We start from the raw sequence: 14,283 nt of genomic DNA, 5'->3' as shown, positions 1-14,283 counted from the left end.
CTTGAATGGTACTGTCAGTAATAACAGTAGGATTCATGTTCTCTTCAAGGGCATGTGGAACATTTGTCAAATTAGACCACACTGTGGGCCATGAAACAACTTTCAATAAATTTAGAAAGATTGCAATTATACAAATGATATTCTCTGACCACAGTGGACTTAAATTAGAAATAAATATCAAAATACCTGGAATATCACAAATATTTAAAACTATAAAAAAAACTATAATATATACTTCTAATTAATTCATAGGTTAAAGAAAATTTCACAGTAGAAAGGATAAAATATTTGAACTGAATGAAAATTAAAACATGACTTAAAATTTATGAACTGAGAAGAAAACTTCAAATATATATGAGAAAAGTGGGGAAAAAAACTTGAATGACCTAAATTTCCACCTTAAAAACATATTTTTAAAAAACGTAAATTAAACCCAAAGCATAAGAGGAAGGAGAAAAACAATATAGAAAAGTCAATAAAATCAAAAGTTTATTTTTTGAGTCAGTAAAATTGATAAACTTCTGTTCAGATTGATTGGGAGAGAAAAATCAGAATTAGAGATCAGAATATCAAAATTAGAGATCCCATAGAGGTGAAAAGGATGTCATCAAGTGAATATTAGGAGAAACGATTTGCCCGTAAATTCAGTAACTGAGATCAAATGGACAAATTCCTTAAAAGACACAAATCACAGAACTCACTCAAGGTGAAACAGAGCCTGAACAGTCCTGGAACTGTTAAAAGAAATTGAATTTGAACTTTAAAACCTTCTCACAAAGACAACTCCAGGCCCAAATAGCTTTGCTGGTGAATTCTACTGAACATTTACGGAAGAAATAATACCAATTCCATGCAAACTCATCCAGAAAATAGAAGAGGAGCACGCACGTCAAAGCTCATGTACGCAGCCAGCGGTGCTTTGCAATCAGAACCAGGCAAACATTACAAGAACAGAGAACGACGGAACAACATCCTTCATAAACATAGACGCAAAACTCCCCTGCAAGATCCTTGCAAATTGAATCCATTCATATATACATGTAATATCTCATAACGAGGGGAAACTTGTCCTGGGAACTCAGCCTGCCTTGATGTTAGAAAATAAATCAACATAATTCATATCCATGGACCATAGACGAAAAGCATATGATCATCTCAACAGGTACACGAAAGGCCTTGGACAAAATTCAATATCCATACCCAGTAAAAACTCTCCGCCACCTAGGAATAGAAGGGATATTAACCCAATGAGGAACAACAGAAATCTTTCGCTAACATCATAATTTACAGTAAAAGATGGGTTTCCTCCTTAAGATTAAAATAGTGCTGGGTGTTGAAGCTACTGTAATAAGGCAAGGAAAAGAAAGAAAAGGCACACAGAGTGCAAAAGACGAATGACACGGTCTCTATTTGCACGTGACTTGAGCATCTGAGTATAACCTTTGAAACCAACTCCAACCCCCACCCCCGAAAACCTCTGAATAGTAATAAATAAGTTCAGCAATATTGCAAGATACAATATCTACGTGCAAAAGTCAATGACATTTGTAAACGTTGACGGAGGACGCGTGGAAACCAAAATTTAAAACAGAACGCTGGACTCCTGGTTTCCAGCGTGGCAGTGAGAAGCTGGGAGTTGCCACTGTGTCCTACACCGAGGACCCAGATGAACAGGCTGACTGGTCAACAAGTCTTCTCTGATCTGTTAGAGAAGTGAGGTCGCAGGGCAAACTGTAGGGCCCCCCCAAATTGAAGAGACCAACAGGCAAGCAGGGAGCATCACAACTCACCAGGGCAGAAACCTGCAACCACAAACCCCCACAGGAGACAGCGTCAAAGTAGAGAAAACCAAGCTATGATTGACTCCGTGTGGGCGAGTCTTAGAGATAAAGACTCCAAGGGGAGCTAGTTGCTGGGGGCCCCCCCACTTTCGTGTGTTCCACCTTCAGGTCAGCCAGGTCCTCACAGTGAGTATCAGAGACAAATGTCCTCATCCTCCTGGCAGGGGTAGGAATCATTTGAAAATAAGACAGAGCTTCGTGTTCTCCTCGCTAACGCGTGCCCTCTGAGAAACGACTTAACCGGAGCCTAACTTGCTGGGGTTTTTTTACCCTGAGCCTTGCTGATCTGGAGGAAGGGAATAACCGACTCCAGCCCAAAAGAGCCATTCTGTCCCACTGGTAGACGGGGACTTGGGGGGCGGGGGGCAGGGAGGGAAAGGAGAAGCATGTCTGAAGTTCACCAAAGGATGATTCATAAAAAGAAAACAAGCTATATTTCATTAAAATTAAAAATTTTCTGCTCTGTGAAAGACACTGCCAAAAGAATGAAAAGATAAGCCACAGGCTGGGAGAAATTATGTGCAAAAGGCATGTCTGATAAAGGAATCGTTCTCTGAAGTATACAGGAGACTCTTAGAGCACAACAGTAAGAAAACAAACCTCTTGCTTTCAGAATGGGCCAAAGACCTTGACCGAAGGTGCCATACGCCCAAATAAGCGTATGAAGACATGTTCCACATCATATCTGGGGAATGTACATTGAAACGGTGAGATACCACTGCACACTTCTTAGACTAAAATCCAGAACACTGAAAACACCAAATGCTGGCGAGGATGTGGGGCAGTAGATGCGCTTGCTCACAGCTGGTGGGAATTCTGAGCAAAATGGCTCAGCTGATTTGGAAGACAGGTAGGCAGTGCCTTAGAAACTTAAACGTACTCCTACTGTCCCTTCCAGCAATCATGATCCTTGGTATTTTACCCAAAATGAGTTGAAAACCTCCACACAGAACCTGCACACAACTATTTGTAGCAGCTTTTGTTGATAATGACCAAAACTTGGAAACAACCAAGGTGTCCTTCAGTGAGCGAATGGATAAATAACCTGTAGTACATGCAAACAATGGAATATTGTTCAAGGCCAAAAGGATATAAGCTATCAAGCCACGAAGAAGAAATTTAAATGCATATTACTAAGTGAAATAAGCCAATCTGAAAAGGCTACATCCAACGATATGACATTCTGGGAAAGACAAAACTATGGAGGCATGAGTGGTTATTGGGGCTTGGGGGCAAGGAGGGATGGACAGATGGAGCACAGAGGATTTGAGGGGCAGTGGAACTACTCCGTATGATACTAGGGTGGTGGTACAGGCCATTATACATTTGTCTAAACCTATAGAACATACAACCTGAGAGTAAACCTACTGTAAACTGTGGATGCTGGGTGGTAAGGACGTGCCAGGGTAGCTCATCAACTGCATCAAAGGTACTACTCTTGGGAGATATTGGCAATGAAGGAGGCTGTGCGTGTAGCGGGGGTGTGTAGCGAGCACGGGGGGGTCACATGAGAACTCTACACCTGCTGCTTGATTTTGCTGTGCACCTAAAACTGCTCTAAAAAAAGCATTTACGATACAGTAGTACGTACAATCGCTCCAAGGAAAACCAAATCCTTAGTGGAAACGGAACAAAACCTGTGCATGATTTATATGCTGAAAATTATAAAATGCTGAAGAAATAAAGACCTAACTAAATGGAGAAACATACCATATTTATGGATGGCAAGATTCAATGTAATAAAGATGTCAGTTCACCCCAAACTGATCTATGGGTTTAATGCAATTCCTATCAAAGTCCAAGTTTGTGTGATAGACATAAAGAAAAAAAAGCATATTCTAAAATTTACGTAGGTACTGGCCCTGGGATAGCTAAAACAGCAATGAAGAGCGAAGCGGGAGGAATTACTTTACCGGATATGAAGGCTTATGCTGTAGCTACAGAATGAAGACAGTGTGGGATCGGTGGAGGGAAAAGCACATAGATTAGTGGAATAGGATGGAGAACACAGAAATAGACCCGCACATGCATGCCTGACTGACTTTTGACAAAGGTGAAAAAGCTGTTTCACAGAGGAAGGGCAGCCTTTCTACAAATGGTGCTAGACAGGCAATTAGATCTCCATGGGCAAAATAATGAACATTGAGCTAAATACTATACATGAAGCATTTAGAAAAATGCTGAAGAGAAAAATCTTCAGAGTCTAGCACTAGGCAAAGAGTTCCTCAAATTGATCCCAAAAGCATGATCTGTAAAAGGAAAAACTGATAAAGTGAACCTCATCAAAATTTTAAAATTTTCCTCTGCAAAAGACTGTTAAGAGGATAAAAAGACAGGCTACACACTGCAAGGAAATAACTGCAAACCACATATTCAGCAAATGACTTGTATCTAGAATGCATAAGGAATCCTCGAAACTGTAAGAAGCAACCAGTCCAATTATCATATAGGCCAAAGACATAAATGGACATTTCACTGAAGAGGGTATATAGATGGCAAATAAGCACATGGAAAGTTGCTCAGCGTCATTAGCCATTAGGGAAATGCAAATGAAACCTCTAATGAGCTATCATGGTGTATCTATCCGAATGGCTTAAAAAATAGTGATAATATCAAATGCTGGGAAGGATGTAGAGAAACCAGGTCACTCGTACATCAATGGTGGGAATGTGAAATGGTAGGGCCAATCTGGAAAACGATGTAGCAGTTTCTTATGAACCATGATTGCGACATGCCCCAGCAGTCACACACTTGGACGTTCGTTCACCCAGAGAAATGAAAACTTAACGTTTATGCAAAAACCTGTACAAAAATGTTCATGGCAGATTTAGTCATACTAGGCAAAAAGGAAACAACATGGGGACGCCTCTGTGGCTCAGCTGGTGAAGGCTCTTGATCTCAGCTCAGGTCTTGATCTCAGGTTGTAAGTTTTAGCTCCACATTTGAGCTCAGTGTGGAGCCTACTTTAAAAAAAAAAATGAAAACAACGTAGATGGGCTTCACTGGAAGCATGGTTAAATAAGCTGTGGTATGTCCATACTGTGAAATACTATTCAGCAGTGAAAAGGAGCTAGCTGTTGAAACACACCACAGCTTGGATCATGAGAGAATTATCCTAGTGGGTTTCATCACAATTTAAAACATTTGTTTTCCCAAAGACTCTGTTAAGAAAAGGCAAAGGCAAGTCATGGCCTGGGAGAAATGTTTGCAGAACACATCATTGACAAAAGACTCTTATCCACAATACATAAAGACTCTTATAATTCTTTTTTTTAAAAGATTTATTTATTTATTTATTTATTTATTTATTTATTTAACAGAGAGACAGAGAGAGAGAGAGAGGCAGAGACACAGGAGGAGGGAGAAGCAGGCTCCATGCCAGGAGCCCAACACGGGACTTGATCCCAGGACTCCAGGATCACACCCTGGGCCAAAGGCAGGCGCTAAACCACTGAGCCACCCAGGGATCCCCAAGACTCTTATAATTCTTTAATGATATGATAAAAAAAAATTTTAATAGCCTTAATATTTGAACACATACTTTACCAAAGAAGATATGTAGATGACACAAGGAAATTCCAGACCCTAAGTGCTTTATTGGTGAGTTCTATCAAACACACAAGGAAAAAAATAATACAACTTTTATACGACTCCTTTAGAAAAAAACAAAAGAAAAATATTTATCAAATCATCTTAGGAAGTCAGTGTAATCCTGACACCAAATCCTGACAGAGGCATTTTAAGAAAACTATACACATGATATTCTTCATGCATCAGATGCAAAAATCCCAATGTAATGTTAGCAAACTGAATTCAGTGACATGTAGAGTGATAATACATCATAATTAAGTAGTCTTTTCAAAGAACGCAAAGCTGGTATAGGATTTTAAATCAACCAATATTCACCATATTAACAAAATAAATGGGTAAAACCATATGATCATTTCAAAAGATACAGAAAAGGTATCTGACAAAGTTCAGTGCTTATTCATGACCAAAATTGTTCCCAAACTTGGACAAAAAGAGAACCTTTTCAATCTGATAAGGGATACACATATATGAAAATCCTAGTTAACATTTTATTTATTACTGAAACGTTGAAGGCTTTTCCTCTAAGACTAGTAGCAAGGCAAGAATGTCTGCCCTCACCATTGGCTGTTCACCATTGTACTGACATTCCCAGTTAGTGTAATAAAGCAAGAAAAATAAAAGTTGTGTAGATTGGAAAGAAAACACAAACCTCACTATGCATATAGATGTCATGACCATGTAAAAAAATTTTAAAGGATATGTGAAAATAATCAAACCTTTGGGATGCAGCAAAGATGGTCTAAGAGGGACGTATATAGCAACACAAGACTTTCTCAAAACAAAAACAAAAACAAAAACAAAAAAAAATAACAAGAAAGATCTCAAATATACAACCTAACCTTACAGCTCAAAGAGCTGGAAAAAGAACAGCAAATAAAGCCTAAACCCAGCAGGAGAAGAGAAATAATAAAGATTAGAGCAGAAATCAATGAAACAGAAACCAAAAGAACAGTAGAACAGATCAACGAAGCTAAGCTGGTTCTTTGAAGGAATTAATAAGATTTATAAACCCCTGGTCAGACTTATGAAAAAGAAAAGAGAAAGGACCCAAATAAATAAAATCATGAATGAAAGAGGAGAGGTCACAACCAACACCAAAGAAATACAGACAATTATAAGAATATGTTATGAGCAACTATGTGCCAACAAATTAGGCAATTGGGAAGAAATGGATGCATTCCTAGAGATGCACAAACTACCAAAACTGAAACAGGAAGAAATAAAAAATCTGCCCAGACCCAGAACCAGTAAGGAAATTGAAGCAGTAATCAAAAACCTCCCAACAAACAAGAGTCTAGGGCCGGATGGATTCCCAGGGGAATTCTACCAAACATTTAAAGAAGAATTAATGCCGATTCTTCTGAAGCTGTTTCAAAAAATAGAAATGGAAGGAAAGCTTCCAACGTCTTTCTATGAGGCCAGAATTACCTTGATCCCAAAGACCTCGCCAATTATAGGCCAATATCCCTGATGAACATGGATGCAAAAGTTGTCACCAAAATACTAGCTAATAGGATCCAACAGTACATTAAAAGGATTATTCACCACGATCAAGTGGGATTTATTCCTGGGCTGCAAGGGTGGTTCAACATCCACAAATCAATCAATGTGATACACTACATTAATAAAAGAAAGGACGAGAACCATATGATTCTCTCAATAGCTGCAGAAAAAGCATTTGACAAAGTACAGCATCCTTTCTTGATTAAAACTCTTCACAGTGTAGGGATAGAGGGAACACACCTCAATATCATGAAAGCCATATACAAAAGCCCACAGTGAATATCATTCTCAATGGGGAAAAATTAAAAGCTTTTCCACTAAGGTCAGGAACACGACAAGGATGCCCACTCTCACCACTGCTGTTCAACATAGTACTGGAAGTCCTCGCCTCAGCAGTCAGGCAACAAAAGAAAATAAAAGGCATCCAAATTCACAAAGAAGATGTCAAACTCTCACTCTTCGCAGCTGACATGATACTCTATGTGGAAAACCCAAAAGACTTGACCCCAAAATTGCTAGAGTTCATACAGAAATACAGCAAAGTGGCAGGATATGAAATCAATGCACGGAAATTGGTGGCATTTCTATACACTAACAATGAGACAGAAGAAAGAGAAATCAAGGAATCAGTTCCATTTTCATTTGCAACCATAAGGTACCTAGAAATAAACCTAACCAAAGAGGCAAGAGATCTGTACTCAGAAAACTATGGAATACTCATGAAAGAAATTGAGGAAGAAACAAAGAAATGGAAATAACTCTCCATACTTATGGGTTGGAAGAACAAATACTGTTAAAATATCTTTGCTATCTACAGTAGTCTGTACATTCAGTGGAATACCTATGAGAATACCATCAACTTATTTCACAGAGCTGGAACAAATAATCCTAAAATCTCTATGGAACCAGAAGAGATCCTGAATAGCCAGAGGAATGTTGAAAAAGAAAACCAAAACTGGTAGTGTCACAATCCCAGACCTCAAGTTCTATTACAAAGCTGTGATCATCCAGGCAGTGTGGTCCTGACACAAAAACAGACACAGAGATCAATGGAACAGAATAGAGACCCCAGAAATGGACCCTAGCCCTATGATCAACTAATCTCCAACAAAGCAGGAAAGAATATCCAATGGTAAAAAGACTGTCTCTTCACAAATGGTGCTGGGAAAATTGGACAGCCACATGCAGAAGAATGAAACTGGACCATTTCCTCACACCATACACAAAGTTAGACTCAAAATAGATGAAAGACCTAAATGTGAGACAGGAAAATATTAAAATCCAAGAGGAGAACACAGGCGTCAACCTCTTTGACCTCAGCCACAGCAACTTCCTGCTAGACATGTCTCCAAAGACTAAGGAAGTAAATGCCAAAATGAACCATTGGGACTCCATCAAGGTAAAAAGCTCTTGCACAGCAAAGGAAACAGTCGACAAAACCAAAAGGCAACTACAGAACAGGAGAAGATATCTGCAGATGACAGGTCAGATAAAGGGCTAGTATCCAAGATCTATGAAGAACTTATCAAACTCAACAGCCAAAGAACAACTAATCTAGTCAAGAAATGGGCAGAAGACATGAACAGACATTTCTCCAAAGAAGCCCTACACATGGCCAACAAGCATATGAAACAATGCTCCACATCACTCGGCATCAGGGAAATACAAATCAAAACCACCATGAGATCCACCTCACACCAGTCAGAATGACTAAAATTAACAAGTCAGGAAATAACAGATGTTGGCGAGGATGCAGAGAAAGGGGAACCCTCTTACCCTGTTGGTGGAAATGCAAACTGAAGCCTCTCTGGAACACAGTGTGGAGGGTCCTGAGAAAGCTCAAAATAGAGCTACCCTGTGACCCAGAAATTGCACTACTAAGATATTTACCCCAAAGATACAAATGTAGTGATCTGAAGGGGCACCTGCACCCCAGTGTTTATAGCAGCAACGTCCACAATAGCCAAACTATGGAAAGAGTCCAGATGTCCATCTGCAGATGAGCAGAAAAAGAAGATGTAGGGGACACACACACACACACACACACACACACACACACACAGTGGACTACTACTCAGCCATCAAAAAGAAATTAAATCTTGACATTTGCAATGACATGGATGGAACTAGAGGCTAGTGAAATAAGTCAGAGAAAGACAATTATCATATGCTCTCACTCATATGTGGAATTTAAGAAACAAAACAGAGAATCATAGAAGAAGAGAGGAAAAAATAAAAGAAGATGAAATCAGAGAAGGAGGGATCCCTGGGTGGCTCAGGAGTTTAGCACCTGCCTTCGGCCCCGGGTATGGTCTAGGAGTCCCAGGATCAAGTCCCGCATTGGGCCCCCTGCATGGAGCCTACTTCTCTCTCTGCCTGTGTCTCTGCCTCTCTCTCTTTCTCTCTCTCTCTTTCTCTCTCTCTCTCTCTGTGTCTCTCATGAATAATAAATAAAATCTTTTTTTAAAAAAAAGAAATCAAAGAGGGAGACAAAGCCATAAGAGACTCTTAATCATAGGAAACAAACTGAGGGTTGCTGGAGGGGATGTGGGTGGGGAGATGGGGTAACCAGGTGATGGGTGTTAAGGAGGCCACATGAGGTAATGGGCACTGAGTGTCACATGCAACTGATGAATCACTGAGCTCTACTTCTGAAACCAATAATCCATTATATGCTAATTAATTTAATTTAAATTTAAAAAAAATTTAAAAGAATATGTGGAAGTAACTACTAGGATTAATAAGTACTTTTAGTCAGGCCATAGGATACAAATATATAAATCAATTATATTTTTTATCCTAGCAGCAAATAATTGGAAATGAAATTTTGAAACAATTCCATTGACAATAGCATCAAAAAACACGAAATACTTGAGAATGACTTTAAAGTTGGGCACCAGGGGCACCTGGGTGGCTCAGTCGGTTAAATGTCTGCCTTCAGCTCAGGTCACGATTATGGTGTCCTGGGATCAAGCCCCACATCAGGCTCCCTGCTCAGTGGCAGAGTCTGCTTCTCCCCTTCCCTCTGCCTCTTACCCACAGCTCATGCTTCTTTCTCTCCCATTCTCTCTCCACTCCTTCTCCTTATCAAATAAATAAATAAAATATTTTTTTTTAAAAAAACGTTGTCCCAACTTGCATCTGTATATAAAAAAGTAGAAGACAATGCTAAGAGAAATTAAGAATCTTAAATGGATAAACCATGTGGATGGCTCGGAGACTCAGTATTGCCAAGGCATGAGTTCTTTCAAACCGAACTATGGAGATTTATAGTTTCAACAGAATTCCAATCCAAATATCGGTGAGACATTTTGTAGAATGTTTCTGACAAATTGTTTCTAAAATGTAAATGGAAATGTGAAGGACCTAGAATAGCCAAAACAATCTTGAAAATAAACACCCAAGCTGGGGAACACACACTTTCTGATTTCAAAATGCATCCAAAGCTACCGTAATCAAGATGGTGTGGTATTGATGGAATCACAGAGAAATAGATTAATGGATCATAATGAAGAATCCAGAGATAGATTTGTATGTATTCAGTCAATTGATTTTTTTACAGAGGTGTCAGGGCAGTGGCACCTTCAATGAGAAAGAAATGTTTTTTCAGCAAATGGACTAGGAAAAGCAGGAAACATATAGGAAAAAATGAGCCTTGACCTCTAGTTCACACCACACATAAAATTTAATTTGAAGCAGATCAGAGAACCTACACACACAAGCTAGAACTATAAAGTTTCTAGCAGAATACATACAAGAGTATCTTCATGATCTTGAGGCAGGCAGATTTCTTAGAGAGGATCCAAAAGGCACTCACCATCAAAATTAAGTATTGACCAATTGGGCTTCTTCAGAATGACAAGTACCTCTGCTCACTCAAAGTCAACACCGAGTGTGTAACAAGGCAAGTCGCGGAGAGGAAGGAAACATTTGCAATCCATGTATCTGATAAGGAACTTATATCCAGAATAAAGAATTCCTAAAATTCAATAAGAAATAGAACAAAAACACAACAAGACCTGCGTAGACACTTCACAGGGAAGACACGCAAATGGGCGATAAGCCCACGCAAACTCACTTGGTCTCACCGGTCACCGGGCAAACACAAAAGCACAATGAGACACTCTCAGCATCGGTCAGAATGGTTGACATCCAAGTGACGGATCGTATGTTTTGCTGGTGAGGATGGGGAGCACCTCCCCAAGAATGTGCTGGTAGGACTGCGGGATGGCCCGTCTACTCTGGAGACTGTTGCTCAGCTTCTTACAAGGGTAGACGCACAACCAGCCCATCACGAACCAATTTAATCCCATCAAGAGAAAAGAATATACGTCCCTCCGAAAAAATGGGCACAACTGAAACGTCTATTAACGTAAAACACATTGTATGTGTTCATACAATGAAATACTCAATGTAAAAGAAAAAAGAATAAGCTGATACATGCAACAGTAGAGATGAGTCTGAAAGTAAATGAGCACCTGTTCTCTGGTTACACGTGGATGCGGTTCATGAGCAGGGAGAGTGATCAGCAGCGATGGAAATGGGAGCAGTGGTTGTGGTGGGTGTGACCCGGAAGGACCACGAGGGCACTTTCTGGGACAATAGAAATGTTCTCTGGCTTGCTGGGAGTGGTGGTGCACGGGCATTCGCATTACTCGAAACTCATTAAATTGTGCACTTGTGTGTGGATTTACAGCCTGTAACTCTTGCCTGGATAAAAGAGCTACCACAAATACATCCTGCTGCTCCCCCTGCAGCGAGCCCCACCGCACCCTCGCGCACCCCCTTTAATGTTCCAGATTCACTGCTCAGAAAATCTGCGACAAGCCACAAAACAGATCATAGAGCAAAACGATAATAAAATGTCTATTAACATATTGCCCACGTATTTTGGGGACAAGTAACATATTGTTTGTCCCTCAGAAAGTCCATTTTTAAAACGTGCTCTTTCTAAGCATGTAATTAAAAAGAAAACAAATGGTACTCTGTCTCACAAAATAAAACAAAGCAAAACATAGCGACTGATTTTTTTTTTTTAAAGCAGGCAGGCAAACCCTAATCTGCATTGTTGGAAGTCGGGGCGGTGGGTTCCATCGCAGGGGCAGGGAGCCGCCGAGGGGAGCACGATGGGGGCTCCGGGATATGGCCAAGGTCTGTTTCGGGGCCTGGGTGCCAGTTACGACGTGTGCTCGGCCTGTGGAAATGCATCCCCCTTTGCACTTACTTTATATATCTATGCATACATGCGTGTATGTACACTTGACTCCATGGTTCTCAACTATTATAGAATTTAAAATAGAACAAATCATCCAAAGTTAACCATAGCGAGAGGTTTGGCAAACGGCAGATAAATTTAACATAGAAATTGTTTTTTGAAAGAAGGAAGAGGAGAGAAGAGCAGCGGAGAAAGGAAGGACCCCGTGCGGCCTCATTCAAGGTCAGTCCCTGTGATTCCTGCCCACGCGCGGGCTCAGAGCTCCTCGGCTGGGGAGTCGCAACAGGACTGAGGGTCTGGGTGATGCCTTTTCCTCCAACTGGTCCAGAAGGTGCCGATGTGGATGGGTGGTGTGGGATGCCCGACCGCTGCTGCTCGGTTGGCGGGGCCGGTGGCCGGTGGCGTGGCTGGTGATCTCGGCAAGAATGATGTCCTCTGGTCTGTCCTTTGCTAGGAGCTGCGTGGCAGCGGCGGGACCTGCCTCAGGGCACGATGCGGCCTCTTTTGCCATTGTTCAGGCTCATCTTTGTAGCATTGATGTGACTCCCCTTTCCTGGGCCAAGCCCATCCCACCTGAATAACTGTGGCGTTATCAAGTGTAAATGGCTGGTAGGGATGTAGGGGGAAGAGATGCCGAGGTGGGAACTGATTGATGCCTGGTGGCTTCTCTGGGCTTGGAGGACACGTTGCACCCAGTCTGAATCCAGTAGGGGGACAATCAGTGCGAGAAGATATGGGAACAGGGCCTCTCCCTCTTGCGGTTCAGCCTGCGCTCAGGTCTCGGGTCCTGCTCAGGCCAGGACCCCATCAAACAGACCCCAGTCGTCCAGATCTGGGCCCAGAGGTGGCCCCGGGGAAGGCCACGCGCACCCCCGGCAGGTCCCAGCCGGTGCATCTGAAGCTGGTTCTCCCCTCCACTTCGGAACGAGACAAGGTTGACCAAGTTGAAGTTTTGGGTCAGGAAGTTGCCACGGATCCAGCTTGGCGGCTGCAGGGGCAGACTGGCCGCAGTGGATGCGTTTCATCCCGTGCAGATCCGAGCCACACAGTCGAGATTAAGGCCCTGCACATGCCCCGGAGAGCTGGTGATCCCGCTGCCACTGGGCCTTCAGGTCCCCCCTGGGGCCCAGGCCTCGGAGCCTCGGTGCTCCGCTGTCCTGACCCCTCGGGAACCCCCTTAGCTCACTGGGCTCAGCCAAGCCGAGAGGGAAAAGGAGGTTTTGCTTTCAAGAGTAATTGTTAGTTGGAGGAGAAAGAAAGAAAAACCATAAAACTACCTTTCCCCAAATGATTCGGCTGGCAGATGGCCCCTGGGGACACCTGGGCTCCCTTTGCTTTCCTGAAAAAGTGAGTTTTTATTCCCCCTCATCTACTCTTGACAAAGGAGCCACAGCCACGGCTGCAGGTGCTAAAGCCTCGCCGCTACGGGGCTGTCTGCTGCTTGGTTGCTGATTTATTATTAAGATAATCCTTAAATCTTCTTCATTGGGCCAGTGGACACCATCTGATCGGAGGGGCTTCAGGAAGCTCCGGACCAAGTGGGAGGAACGAGCCCCCCAGTAAGCTCCCTGCAAATATCTTTTTCCCTCTGAGAGGAGTTTAGGGTGAGGCGCCGGGGGCCCCCATCAGGGAGGGTTTGTGGCACTGCTCCTCTAAATCTGGGAGGAGGAGGAGGGCAGCAGGTGACACCACCTTGCGTCCCCCCACCGCTTCCTTGCTGGGACCTGGGGACAGCTCATTGTGTCCCCAGCCAGCCTGCTTTGTAGGGAGGGAGCAACTTGCAGCTGGGCCGAGCCAGGGTGGTCCCTGGGGGAATCTCTCTGGGGGAAGTTTATGAGGCCTGATAAATATTCCTCAGGCTTATTTACAAAGCTGCTGGGGCCGGGGGAGCTGCAGAGACACATGAGCAGCGAGCCTTTTGCTTTTCACTCCTTTGGAATTACAAGATGTTTCCTTGGCAGGTGGGTCTCCTCTCTTTTTTTCTTCCCAGGGACAGGGAACAGGGAGGACCGACAGGCCAGCAAAGATACCTCCCAGTGACACGGGGCAGGAGGGAGAGCGGAAGTGGGTGCTGAGGTTGGGGTGACCTGGGATGCATACTTCCCCAGCAAGGGTTTCTGCAGGTGGAGGGCT

The sequence above is a fragment of the Vulpes lagopus genome, chromosome 18, assembly GCF_018345385.1.
Source record: "Vulpes lagopus strain Blue_001 chromosome 18, ASM1834538v1, whole genome shotgun sequence".
In the NCBI taxonomy this organism is placed as follows: domain Eukaryota; kingdom Metazoa; phylum Chordata; class Mammalia; order Carnivora; family Canidae; genus Vulpes; species Vulpes lagopus.
This window is presented reverse-complemented; position numbering follows the sequence as displayed.